General features: G+C 49.7%; 1 protein-coding gene across 6 annotated transcripts in view; it reads left to right on the top strand.

Moving 5' to 3' along the window:
* The window catches only part of LOC132207818 (complement C4-like), a 343,465-nt gene that overhangs the window by 222,513 nt on the left and 106,419 nt on the right, over nt 1-14,533 (top strand). The window lies entirely within an intron of this gene.

Raw genomic sequence — 14,533 nt, 5'->3', positions numbered from 1 at the left:
GAACTAGTCTTGGGATGAGGCTGGCGGGTGGGGAGATTTTGAGGGTGGCAAAGTCCATATTGAGGCCATTGAGTTGGAAGCTCCCGAGGCGGAATATGAGGTGCTGCTCCTCTAGTTTCTGGGTGTTGTGGTTGTGACACTGGAAGAGGCCCAGGATGGACATGTCGTCCAGGGAATGAGAGGGGGAGTTGAAGTGATGCAATGATTTGGATATGAAAATAGGTATGGTTAGTAAGTTGCCCAATGATTGAAGGTGTAGTAGCCAGCCAAGGAGGTCACCTCAGAATGCAATGGGACATTGACAAGGGCCAATAAACTGAGGAGTGACAGATGGTGTTGAGGTTAGACAAATGTGAGGTGGTACATTTTGGAAAGGCAAATCAGGGCAGCACGTATACACTCAAGGTTGTGGGGAGTGTTGCTTAATAAAGAGACACTGGAGTGCAGTTTCGTAGTTCCATCAAAGTACAGCCACCGGTAGAAAGGATATGAAGGAGACATTTGGTGTGCTCGCCTTTATCGGTCAGTGCATTGAGAATAGGAGTTGGGAGATCACTTAGCAGCCATATAGGACGTTGGTTCGGCTGCTTTTGGAATACCGCAATCGATTTTGGTCTCCTTGCGAGAGGAAGGATGTCGGCGCACCATTGAGGGCCGAAGGGCCTGTTCTGCGCTGTATTCTTGCATGTTGTAAACTTGAAAGGGTTCAGAGAAGATCTACAAGGATGTTATGAGCATCGGAGGTTGAAGGTATACCGTGGGCTTGAACAGGCAGCTATTTCTTGGAACTTTGGAGTTCAGGGCTGACCATATAGAAGTTTATACAATTACGAGGGATGTGGATAGAGCGAAAAGCCAAGATCTTTTCCCCGGGTTGCTGGAATCCAAAACTGGAGGGAATAGGTTAAAAATGAGAGAGGGAAGATTTAAAATGGACCGGATTTTTTTCATAGTGGTGCATGTATGGAGTGAGCTGCCAGAGGAAGTGGTGGAGGCTTGTACGTTTAAAAGGCATGTGGATGGGTATATGAATAGGATGGGTTGAGAGGAATATGGGCCAAATGCTGGCAAATGGGACTAAATTAATTTAGGATATCTGGTCAACATAGACAAATTGGGCCAAAGGATCTGTTTCCCGACTGTACATCTCTCTGATTCTAAGTGTCTTTTTTCTGAACCACGTGGCCCATAATTAGAAAAACTTGAATCAGGATTTGGGAATGTGACAATTCTAATTGGATCTGTTTGATGAAATTAACTCTGTCGGTAATGGTGGTTGAATTATGATTCGTCAAATTTGAGTTTATTGCAGCATCTTATAGAATAGAGGAGACACATGTTCTCAAAATTGAAAATCAAAACTTGGTAAAATTTTGCATTGGAAATACATGACAAGCCATTGGAGGAGATTCATGACCATTGCATTCAAGTGAGAACAACAAATGCGATTCAGTGACTCAGTGAAACGGGATGCAGTGACTCAGTGAAATTGGATGCAGTGACTGTGTGAACTGGGATGCAGTGACTGAGGGTAATGGGATGCAGTGACTGAGGGTAATTAGATGCAGTGACTGAGTGAAATAGGATCCAGTGACTGCGGGAAATGGGTTGTCGTGACTGCGGGAAATGGGTTGTCGTCACTGAGGGAAATGGGATACAGTGACTGATGGAAATGGGATGCAGTGACTGATGGAAATGGGATGCGTTGACTGATGGAAAGGAGATGCAGTGACTGTGGGAAATGGCATGCTGTGTCTGAGGGTAATGGGATGCAGTGACTGAGGGGAATGGGATGCCGAGACTGATTGAACTGGGTTGCAGTGACTGAGTAAACTGGGATGCTGTGACTATGTCTAATGGGATGCAGTGACTGAGGGAAATGGGATCCAGTGACTGTGGGAAATGGGTTGCAGTGAATGTGTGAACTGGGATGCAGTGACTGATGGAGATAGGATGCTGTGACTGAGTGAAATGGGATGCTGTGACTGAGGGTAATGGGAGGCAGTGACTGAGGGAAAGGTGATTCTGTGTATTTGGGAAATGGGATGCGGTGACTGTGGCGAATGGGATGCAGTGACGGTGGGAGATGGAATGCAGTGACTGAGTGAAATGGGATGCTGTGACTGAGGTTAATGGGATGCAGTGACTGAGGTTAATGGGATGCAGTGACTGAGGGAAAGGAGATGCAGTGACTGTGGGAAATGGCATGCTGTGACTGAGAGAAATGGCATGCTGTGACTGACGGTTTTGGGATGCAGTGACTCTTAAATGGGATGCAGTGACTGTGTGAAGTGGGCTGCAGTGACTGTGCGAAATGGGTTGCAGTGACTGAGTGAAGTGGGCTGCAGTGACTGTGCGAAATGGGTTGCAGTGACTGAGTGAAATGGGATGCAGTGACTGAGTGTAATGGGATGCAGTGAATGAGTGCAATGGGATGCAGTAACGGAGGAAAGGCGATGCGGTGACTGTGGGAAATAGCATGCTGTGTCTGAGGGGAATGGGATGCAGTGACTGTGGAAATGGGATGCAGTGACTGTTAAATGGGCCGCAGTGACTGAGTGAAATGGGCAGCAGTGACTTGGTGAAATGGGATGCAGTGACTGAGGAAAGGAGATGCAGTGACTGTCTGAAATGGGACGCAGTGACTGAGTGACCTGGGATGCAGTGACTGAGTGAAATGGGATGCAGTGACTGAGCTAAATGGGATGCATGACTGATGGAAATGGGATGCAGTGACTGAGGGGAATGCGATGTAGTGACTGAGGGGAATGCGATGCAGTGACTCATGGAAATGGGATGCTGTGACTGAGGGAACGGAGATGCAGTGACTGAGTGAAATGGGCTGCAGTGACTGAGGGAAATGGATGCTCTGACTGAGGGTAATGGGATGCAGTGACTGTGTGAAATGGGCTGCAGTGTCTGTGCGAACTGTAATGCAGTCACTGTGTGATCTAGGATGCGGTGGCCAAGTGAAATGGGGTGCAGTGGCTGAGTGAAATGGGATGCAGTGGCTGAGTGAAATGGGACGCAGTGACTGAGGGAAATGGGATGCAGTGACTGAGGGAAATGGGATGCAGTGACTGGGAAATGGGATGCAGTGACAGTGGGAAATGGGATGCAGTGACTGAGTGAAATGGGACGCAGTGACTGAGTGAAATGGGACGCAGTGACTGAGTGAAATGGGACGCAGTGACTGAGTGAAATGGGACGCAGTGACTGAGTGAAATGGAATTGCCGTGACTGTGGAAAGGAGATGCAGTGACTGAGGAAATAGGATGCAGTGACTGAGGCAAATGTGATGCACTCACTGAGTGAAATGGTATGCAGTGACTGAGTTGAATAGGATGCAGTGACTGAGTGGAATGGGATGCAGTGACTGAGTGGAATGGGATGCAGTGACTGAGTGGAATGGGATGCAGTGACTGAGTGGAATGGGATGCAGCGACTGAGTGAAATGGGATGCAGTGACTGAGTGAAATGCGATGCAGTGACTGCGTGAAATGAGATGCATTGAGGAATGAAACGGGAAGCAGTGACTGGTGGAAATAAGATGCAGTGTCTTTGGGAAATGAAATGCAGTGTCTGTGGGAAATGGGATGCTGGGACTGAGGGTAATGGGAAGCAGTGACTGATGGAAATGGAAGCAGTGACTGAGTGAAATGGGATGCAGTGTCGGAGGTACTGGGAAGGAGTGACTGAGTTAATAGGGATGCAGTGCCCGAGCGGGCTTGGGGTGCAGTGACTTAGGGAAATGGGATACAGTGCCTGAGTGAAATGTGACGCACTGACTGAGTGGAATGGGATGCAGTGACTGAGTGGAATGGGATGCAGTGACTGAGTGGAATGGGATGCAGTGACTGAGTGAAATGCGATGCAGTGACTGCGTGAAATGCGCGCAGTGACTGATAGAAATCGGATACAGTGACTGATGGAACTGTGATGCAGTGACTGACGGAAATGGGATGCGGTGACTTTGTGAACTGGGATGTGGTGACTGTGTGAACTGGGATGCGGTGACTATGTGAACCGGGATGCAGTGGCTGAGTGAAATGGGATGCAGTGGCTGAGTGAAATGGGATGCAGTGACTGAGGGAAATGGGATACAGTGACTGAGGGAAATGGGATACAGTGACTGAGGGAAATGGGATGCAGTGACTGACGGAAATGGGATGCAGTGTCTGTTTGAAATGGGATCCTGCGACTGAAGTTAATGGGATGCAGTGACTGAGGGTAATGGGATGCAGTGACTGAGTGAAATGGGACGCAGTGACTGAGTGAAATGGGACGCAGTGACTGAGTGAAATGGAATTTCCGTGACTGTGGAAAGGAGATGCAGTGACTGAGGAAATGGGATGCAGTGACTGAGGGAAATGTGATGCAGTGACTGAGGGAAATGGGATGCAGTGACTGAGTGGAATGGGATGCCGAGACTGAGTGAACTGGGTTGCAGTGACTGAGTAAACTGGGATGCTGTGACTATGTCTAATGGGATGCAGTGACTGAGGGAAATGGGATCCAGTGACTGTGGGAAATGGGTTGCAGTGAATGTGTGAACTGGGATGCAGTGACTGATGGAGATAGGATGCTGTGACTGAGTGAAATGGGATGCTGTGACTGAGGGTAATGGGAGGCAGTGACTGAGGGAAAGGTGATTCTGTGTATTTGGGAAATGGGATGCGGTGACTGTGGCGAATGGGATGCAGTGACGGTGGGAGATGGAATGCAGTGACTGAGTGAAATGGGATGCTGTGACTGAGGTTAATGGGATGCAGTGACTGAGGTTAATGGGATGCAGTGACTGAGGGAAAGGAGATGCAGTGACTGTGGGAAATGGCATGCTGTGACTGAGAGAAATGGCATGCTGTGACTGACGGTTTTGGGATGCAGTGACTCTTAAATGGGATGCAGTGACTGTGTGAAGTGGGCTGCAGTGACTGTGCGAAATGGGTTGCAGTGACTGAGTGAAATGGGATGCAGTGACTGAGTGTAATGGGATGCAGTGAATGAGTGCAATGGGATGCAGTAACGGAGGAAAGGCGATGCGGTGACTGTTGGAAATAGCATGCTGTGTCTGAGGGGAATGGGATGCAGTGACTGTGGAAATGGGATGCAGTGACTGTTAAATGGGCCGCAGTGACTGAGTGAAATGGGCAGCAGTGACTTGGTGAAATGGGATGCAGTGACTGAGGAAAGGAGATGCAGTGACTGTCTGAAATGGGACGCAGTGACTGAGTGACCTGGGATGCAGTGACTGAGTGAAATGGGATGCAGTGACTGAGCTAAATGGGATGCATGACTGATGGAAATGGGATGCAGTGACTGAGGGGAATGCGATGTAGTGACTGAGGGGAATGCGATGCAGTGACTCATGGAAATGGGATGCTGTGACTGAGGGAACGGAGATGCAGTGACTGAGTGAAATGGGCTGCAGTGACTGAGGGAAATGGGATGCAGTGGCTGAGTGAAATGGGACGCAGTGACTGAGGGAAATGGGATGCAGTGACTGAGGGAAATGGGATGCAGTGACTGGGAAATGGGATGCAGTGACTGAGGGAAATGGGATGCAGTGACTGAGTGGAATGGGATGCAGTGACTGAGTGAAATGGGATACAGTGACTGAGTGAAATGGGATGCAGTGACTGAGTGAAATGGGATGCAGTGACTGAGTGAAATGGGATGCAGTGACTGAGGGAAATGGGATGCAGTGACTGAGGACAATGGGATGCAGTGACTGAGTCGAATGGGATGCAGTGACTGAGTCGAATGGGATGCAGTGACTGAGTCGAATGGGATGCAGTGACTGAGTGAAATGGGATGCAGTGACTGAGTGAAATGCGATGCAGTGACTGCGTGAAATGGGATGCAGTGCATGAGTGAAATGAGATGCAGTGACTGAGTGAAATGCGCGGTGACTGATAGAAATCGGATAAAGTGACTGACGGAAATGGGATGCGGTGACTTTGTGAACTGGGATGTGGTGACTGTGTGAACTGGGATGCGGTGACGATGTGAAATGGGATGCGGTGTCTTTGTGAACTGGGATGTGGTGACTGTGTGAACTGGGATGCGGTGACGATGTGAACTGGGATGCAGTGGCTGAGTGAACTGGGATGCAGTGGCTGAGTGAACTGGGATGCAGTGGCTGAGTGAAATGGGGTGCAGTGGCTGAGTGAAATGGGATGCAGTGACTGATGGAAATGGTATGCAGTGTCTGTTTGAAATGGGATCCTGCGACTGAAGTTAATGGGATGCAGTGACTGAGGGTAATGGGATGCAGTGAATGAGTGAAATGGGATGTGGAGACTGAGTGAAATGGGATGCAGTGACTGAGGACAATGGGATGCAGTAACTGAGGACAATGGGATGCAGTGACTGAGGGCAATGGGATGCAGTGACTGAGGGAAATGGGATGCAGTGACTGGGAAATGGGATGCAGTGACCGTGGGAAATGGGACGCAGTGACTGATGGAAATGGGACGCAGTGTCTGTTTGAAATGGGATCCTGCCACTGAAGTTAATGGGATGCAGTGACTGAGGGTAATGGGATGCAGTGACTGAGTGAAATGGGATGCAGTGGCTGAGTGAAATGGGATGCAGTGGCTGAGTGAAATGGGATGCAGTGACTGAGGGAAGTGGGATGCAGTGACTGAGGGAAGTGGGATGCAGTGACTGAGGGAAATGGGATACAGTGACTGAGGGAAATGGGATGCAGTGACTGACGGAAATGGGATGCAGTGTCTGTTTGAAATGGGATGCAGTGACTGAGGGTAATGGGATGCAGTGACTGAGTGAAATGGGACGCAGTGACTGAGGGAAATGTGATGCAGTGACTGAGGGAAATGGGATGCAGTGACTGAGTGGAATGGGATGCCGAGACTGAGTGAACTGGGTTGCAGTGACTGAGTAAACTGGGATGCTGTGACTATGTCTAATGGGATGCAGTGACTGAGGGAAATGGGATCCAGTGACTGTGGGAAATGGGTTGCAGTGAATGTGTGAACTGGGATGCAGTGACTGATGGAGATAGGATGCTGTGACTGAGTGAAATGGGATGCTGTGACTGAGGGTAATGGGAGGCAGTGACTGAGGGAAAGGTGATTCTGTGTATTTGGGAAATGGGATGCGGTGACTGTGGCGAATGGGATGCAGTGACGGTGGGAGATGGAATGCAGTGACTGAGTGAAATGGGATGCTGTGACTGAGGTTAATGGGATGCAGTGACTGAGGTTAATGGGATGCAGTGACTGAGGGAAAGGAGATGCAGTGACTGTGGGAAATGGCATGCTGTGACTGAGAGAAATGGCATGCTGTGACTGACGGTTTTGGGATGCAGTGACTCTTAAATGGGATGCAGTGACTGTGTGAAGTGGGCTGCAGTGACTGTGCGAAATGGGTTGCAGTGACTGAGTGAAGTGGGCTGCAGTGACTGTGCGAAATGGGTTGCAGTGACTGAGTGAAATGGGATGCAGTGACTGAGTGTAATGGGATGCAGTGAATGAGTGCAATGGGATGCAGTAACGGAGGAAAGGCGATGCGGTGACTGTGGGAAATAGCATGCTGTGTCTGAGGGGAATGGGATGCAGTGACTGTGGAAATGGGATGCAGTGACTGTTAAATGGGCCGCAGTGACTGAGTGAAATGGGCAGCAGTGACTTGGTGAAATGGGATGCAGTGACTGAGGAAAGGAGATGCAGTGACTGTCTGAAATGGGACGCAGTGACTGAGTGACCTGGGATGCAGTGACTGAGTGAAATGGGATGCAGTGACTGAGCTAAATGGGATGCATGACTGATGGAAATGGGATGCAGTGACTGAGGGGAATGCGATGTAGTGACTGAGGGGAATGCGATGCAGTGACTCATGGAAATGGGATGCTGTGACTGAGGGAACGGAGATGCAGTGACTGAGTGAAATGGGCTGCAGTGACTGAGGGAAATGGATGCTCTGACTGAGGGTAATGGGATGCAGTGACTGTGTGAAATGGGCTGCAGTGTCTGTGCGAACTGTAATGCAGTCACTGTGTGATCTAGGATGCGGTGGCCAAGTGAAATGGGGTGCAGTGGCTGAGTGAAATGGGATGCAGTGGCTGAGTGAAATGGGACGCAGTGACTGAGGGAAATGGGATGCAGTGACTGAGGGAAATGGGATGCAGTGACTGGGAAATGGGATGCAGTGACAGTGGGAAATGGGATGCAGTGACTGAGTGAAATGGGACGCAGTGACTGAGTGAAATGGGACGCAGTGACTGAGTGAAATGGGACGCAGTGACTGAGTGAAATGGGACGCAGTGACTGAGTGAAATGGAATTGCCGTGACTGTGGAAAGGAGATGCAGTGACTGAGGAAATAGGATGCAGTGACTGAGGCAAATGTGATGCACTCACTGAGTGAAATGGTATGCAGTGACTGAGTTGAATAGGATGCAGTGACTGAGTGGAATGGGATGCAGTGACTGAGTGGAATGGGATGCAGTGACTGAGTGGAATGGGATGCAGCGACTGAGTGAAATGGGATGCAGTGACTGAGTGAAATGCGATGCAGTGACTGCGTGAAATGAGATGCATTGAGGAATGAAACGGGAAGCAGTGACTGGTGGAAATAAGATGCAGTGTCTTTGGGAAATGAAATGCAGTGTCTGTGGGAAATGGGATGCTGGGACTGAGGGTAATGGGAAGCAGTGACTGATGGAAATGGAAGCAGTGACTGAGTGAAATGGGATGCAGTGTCGGAGGTACTGGGAAGGAGTGACTGAGTTAATAGGGATGCAGTGCCCGAGCGGGCTTGGGGTGCAGTGACTTAGGGAAATGGGATACAGTGCCTGAGTGAAATGTGACGCACTGACTGAGTGGAATGGGATGCAGTGACTGAGTGGAATGGGATGCAGTGACTGAGTGGAATGGGATGCAGTGACTGAGTGAAATGCGATGCAGTGACTGCGTGAAATGCGCGCAGTGACTGATAGAAATCGGATACAGTGACTGATGGAACTGTGATGCAGTGACTGACGGAAATGGGATGCGGTGACTTTGTGAACTGGGATGTGGTGACTGTGTGAACTGGGATGCGGTGACTATGTGAACCGGGATGCAGTGGCTGAGTGAAATGGGATGCAGTGGCTGAGTGAAATGGGATGCAGTGACTGAGGGAAATGGGATACAGTGACTGAGGGAAATGGGATACAGTGACTGAGGGAAATGGGATGCAGTGACTGACGGAAATGGGATGCAGTGTCTGTTTGAAATGGGATCCTGCGACTGAAGTTAATGGGATGCAGTGACTGAGGGTAATGGGATGCAGTGACTGAGTGAAATGGGACGCAGTGACTGAGTGAAATGGGACGCAGTGACTGAGTGAAATGGAATTTCCGTGACTGTGGAAAGGAGATGCAGTGACTGAGGAAATGGGATGCAGTGACTGAGGGAAATGTGATGCAGTGACTGAGGGAAATGGGATGCAGTGACTGAGTGGAATGGGATGCCGAGACTGAGTGAACTGGGTTGCAGTGACTGAGTAAACTGGGATGCTGTGACTATGTCTAATGGGATGCAGTGACTGAGGGAAATGGGATCCAGTGACTGTGGGAAATGGGTTGCAGTGAATGTGTGAACTGGGATGCAGTGACTGATGGAGATAGGATGCTGTGACTGAGTGAAATGGGATGCTGTGACTGAGGGTAATGGGAGGCAGTGACTGAGGGAAAGGTGATTCTGTGTATTTGGGAAATGGGATGCGGTGACTGTGGCGAATGGGATGCAGTGACGGTGGGAGATGGAATGCAGTGACTGAGTGAAATGGGATGCTGTGACTGAGGTTAATGGGATGCAGTGACTGAGGTTAATGGGATGCAGTGACTGAGGGAAAGGAGATGCAGTGACTGTGGGAAATGGCATGCTGTGACTGAGAGAAATGGCATGCTGTGACTGACGGTTTTGGGATGCAGTGACTCTTAAATGGGATGCAGTGACTGTGTGAAGTGGGCTGCAGTGACTGTGCGAAATGGGTTGCAGTGACTGAGTGAAATGGGATGCAGTGACTGAGTGTAATGGGATGCAGTGAATGAGTGCAATGGGATGCAGTAACGGAGGAAAGGCGATGCGGTGACTGTTGGAAATAGCATGCTGTGTCTGAGGGGAATGGGATGCAGTGACTGTGGAAATGGGATGCAGTGACTGTTAAATGGGCCGCAGTGACTGAGTGAAATGGGCAGCAGTGACTTGGTGAAATGGGATGCAGTGACTGAGGAAAGGAGATGCAGTGACTGTCTGAAATGGGACGCAGTGACTGAGTGACCTGGGATGCAGTGACTGAGTGAAATGGGATGCAGTGACTGAGCTAAATGGGATGCATGACTGATGGAAATGGGATGCAGTGACTGAGGGGAATGCGATGTAGTGACTGAGGGGAATGCGATGCAGTGACTCATGGAAATGGGATGCTGTGACTGAGGGAACGGAGATGCAGTGACTGAGTGAAATGGGCTGCAGTGACTGAGGGAAATGGGATGCAGTGGCTGAGTGAAATGGGACGCAGTGACTGAGGGAAATGGGATGCAGTGACTGAGGGAAATGGGATGCAGTGACTGGGAAATGGGATGCAGTGACTGAGGGAAATGGGATGCAGTGACTGAGTGGAATGGGATGCAGTGACTGAGTGAAATGGGATACAGTGACTGAGTGAAATGGGATGCAGTGACTGAGTGAAATGGGATGCAGTGACTGAGTGAAATGGGATGCAGTGACTGAGGGAAATGGGATGCAGTGACTGAGGGAAATGGGATGCAGTGACTGAGGACAATGGGATGCAGTGACTGAGTCGAATGGGATGCAGTGACTGAGTCGAATGGGATGCAGTGACTGAGTCGAATGGGATGCAGTGACTGAGTGAAATGGGATGCAGTGACTGAGTGAAATGCGATGCAGTGACTGCGTGAAATGGGATGCAGTGCATGAGTGAAATGAGATGCAGTGACTGAGTGAAATGCGCGGTGACTGATAGAAATCGGATAAAGTGACTGACGGAAATGGGATGCGGTGACTTTGTGAACTGGGATGTGGTGACTGTGTGAACTGGGATGCGGTGACGATGTGAAATGGGATGCGGTGTCTTTGTGAACTGGGATGTGGTGACTGTGTGAACTGGGATGCGGTGACGATGTGAACTGGGATGCAGTGGCTGAGTGAACTGGGATGCAGTGGCTGAGTGAACTGGGATGCAGTGGCTGAGTGAAATGGGGTGCAGTGGCTGAGTGAAATGGGATGCAGTGACTGATGGAAATGGTATGCAGTGTCTGTTTGAAATGGGATCCTGCGACTGAAGTTAATGGGATGCAGTGACTGAGGGTAATGGGATGCAGTGAATGAGTGAAATGGCATGCAGTGACTGAGTGAAATGCGATGCAGTGACTGAGTGAAATAGAATTGCCATGACTGTGGAAAGGAGACGCAGTGACTGAGGAAATGGGATGCAGTGACTGAGGGAAATGTGATGCTGTGACTGAGTGGAATGGGATGCAGTGACTGAGTGGAATGTGATGCTGTGACTGAGTGAAATGCGATGCAGTGACTGAGTGAAATGCGATGCAGTGACTGCGTGAAATGAGATCCAGTGGGGAATAAAATGGGATGCAGTGACTGGTGGAAATGAGATGCAGTGACTGAGGGAAATGTGATGCAGTGACTGAGGGAAATGTGATGCAGTGACTGAGGGAAATGTGATGCAGTGACTGAGTGAAATGGGATGCAGTGACTGAGTGGAATGGGATGCAGTGACTGAGGGTAATGGGATGCAGTGACTGATGGAAATGGAAGCAGTGACTGAGTGAAATGGGCTGCAGTGACTGAGGGAAATGGATGCTCTGACTGAGGGTAATGGGATGCAGTGACTGTGTGAAATGGGCTGTAGTGTCTGTGCGAACTGTAATGCAGTCACTGTGTGATCTAGGATGCGGTGGCCAAGTGAAATGGGGTGCAGTGGCTGAGTGAAATGGGATGCAGTGGCTGAGTGAAATGGGACGCAGTGACTGAGGGAAATGGGATGCAGTGACTGAGGGAAATGGGATGCAGTGACTGGGAAATGGGATGCAGTGACAGTGGGAAATGGGATGCAGTGACTGAGTGAAATGGGACGCAGTGACTGAGTGAAATGGGATGCAGTGACTGAGTGAAATGAGATGCAGTGACTGATGGAAATGGTATGCAGTGACTGAGGGAAATGGGATGCAGTGACTGACGGAAATGGGATGGAGTGTCTGTTTGAAATGGGATCCTGCGACTGAAGTTAACGGGATGCAGTGTCTCAGGGTAATGGGATGCAGTGACTGAGTGAAATGGGATGTAGAGACTGAGTGAAATGGGATGCACTGACTGAGGACAATGGGATGCAGTGACTGAGAGCAATGGGATGCTGTGACTGAGTGGAATGGGATGCAGTGACTGAGTTAAATGCGATGCAGTGACTGCGTTAAATGAGATCCAGTGGGGAATGAAATGGTATGCAGTGACTGGTGGAAATGAGATGCAGTGACTGAGGGAAATGGGATGCAGTGACTGAGTGAAATGGGATGCAGTGACTGAGTGGAATGGGATGCAGTGACAGTGGGAAATGGTATGCAGTGACTGATGGAAATGGGACGCAGTGACTAAGTGAAATGGAATTGCCGTGACTGTGGAAAGGAGATGCAGTGACTGAGGAAATGGGATGCAGTGACTGACGGAAATGGGATGCAGTGTCTGTTTGAAAAGGAATCCTGCGACTGAAGTTAACGGGATGCAGTGCTGAGGGTAATGGGATGCAGTGACTGAGTGAAATGGGATGTAGAGACTGAGTGAAATGGGATGCACTGACTGAAGACAATGGGATGCTGTGACTGAGGGAAATGTGATGCTGTGACTGAGGGAAATGTGATGCAGTGACTGAGTGAAATGGCATGCAGTGACTGAGTGAAATGCGATGCAGTGACTGAGTGAAATAGAATTGCCATGACTGTGGAAAGGAGACGCAGTGACTGAGGAAATGGGATGCAGTGACTGATGGAAATGTGATGCTGTGACTGAGTGGAATGGGATGCAGTGACTGAGTGGAATGTGATGCTGTGACTGAGTGAAATGCGATGCAGTGACTGAGTGAAATGCGATGCAGTGACTGCGTGAAATGAGATCCAGTGGGGAATAAAATGGGATGCAGTGACTGGTGGAAATGAGATGCAGTGACTGAGGGAAATGTGATGCAGTGACTGAGGGAAATGTGATGCAGTGACTGAGGGAAATGTGATGCAGTGACTGAGTGAAATGGGATGCAGTGACTGAGTGGAATGGGATGCAGTGACTGAGGGTAATGGGATGCAGTGACTGATGGAAATGGAAGCAGTGACTGAGTGAAATGGGCTGCAGTGACTGAGGGAAATGGATGCTCTGACTGAGGGTAATGGGATGCAGTGACTGTGTGAAATGGGCTGCAGTGTCTGTGCGAACTGTAATGCAGTCACTGTGTGATCTAGGATGCGGTGGCCAAGTGAAATGGGGTGCAGTGGCTGAGTGAAATGGGATGCAGTGGCTGAGTGAAATGGGACGCAGTGACTGAGGGAAATGGGATGCAGTGACTGAGGGAAATGGGATGCAGTGACTGGGAAATGGGATGCAGTGACAGTGGGAAATGGGATGCAGTGACTGAGTGAAATGGGACGCAGTGACTGAGTGAAATGGGACGCAGTGACTGAGTGAAATGGAATTGCCGTGACTGTGGAAAGGAGATGCAGTGACTGAGGAAATAGGATGCAGTGACTGAGGCAAATGTGATGCACTCACTGAGTGAAATGGTATGCAGTGACTGAGTTGAATAGGATGCAGTGACTGAGTGGAATGGGATGCAGTGACTGAGTGGAATGGGATGCAGTGACTGAGTGGAATGGGATGCAGCGACTGAGTGAAATGGGATGCAGTGACTGAGTGAAATGCGATGCAGTGACTGCGTGAAATGAGATGCATTGAGGAATGAAACGGGAAGCAGTGACTGGTGGAAATAAGATGCAGTGTCTTTGGGAAATGAAATGCAGTGTCTGTGGGAAATGGGATGCTGGGACTGAGGGTAATGGGAAGCAGTGACTGATGGAAATGGAAGCAGTGACTGAGTGAAATGGGATGCAGTGTCGGAGGTACTGGGAAGGAGTGACTGAGTTAATAGGGATGCAGTGCCCGAGCGGGCTTGGGGTGCAGTGACTTAGGGAAATGGGATACAGTGCCTGAGTGAAATGTGACGCACTGACTGAGTGGAATGGGATGCAGTGACTGAGTGGAATGGGATGCAGTGACTGAGTGAAATGCGATGCAGTGACTGCGTGAAATGCGCGCAGTGACTGATAGAAATCGGATACAGTGACTGATGGAACTGTGATGCAGTGACTGACGGAAATGGGATGCGGTGACTTTGTGAACTGGGATGTGGTGACTGTGTGAACTGGGATGCGGTGACTATGTGAAATGGGATGCAGTGGCTGAGTGAAATGGGATGCAGTGGCTGAGTGAAATGGGATGCAGTGA

The sequence above is a fragment of the Stegostoma tigrinum genome, unplaced genomic scaffold, assembly GCF_030684315.1.
Source record: "Stegostoma tigrinum isolate sSteTig4 unplaced genomic scaffold, sSteTig4.hap1 scaffold_167, whole genome shotgun sequence".
Lineage (NCBI taxonomy): Eukaryota > Metazoa > Chordata > Chondrichthyes > Orectolobiformes > Stegostomatidae > Stegostoma > Stegostoma tigrinum.
The sequence above is the reverse complement of the archived record's forward strand: the minus strand, read 5'-3'. Positions and strand labels throughout refer to the sequence as shown.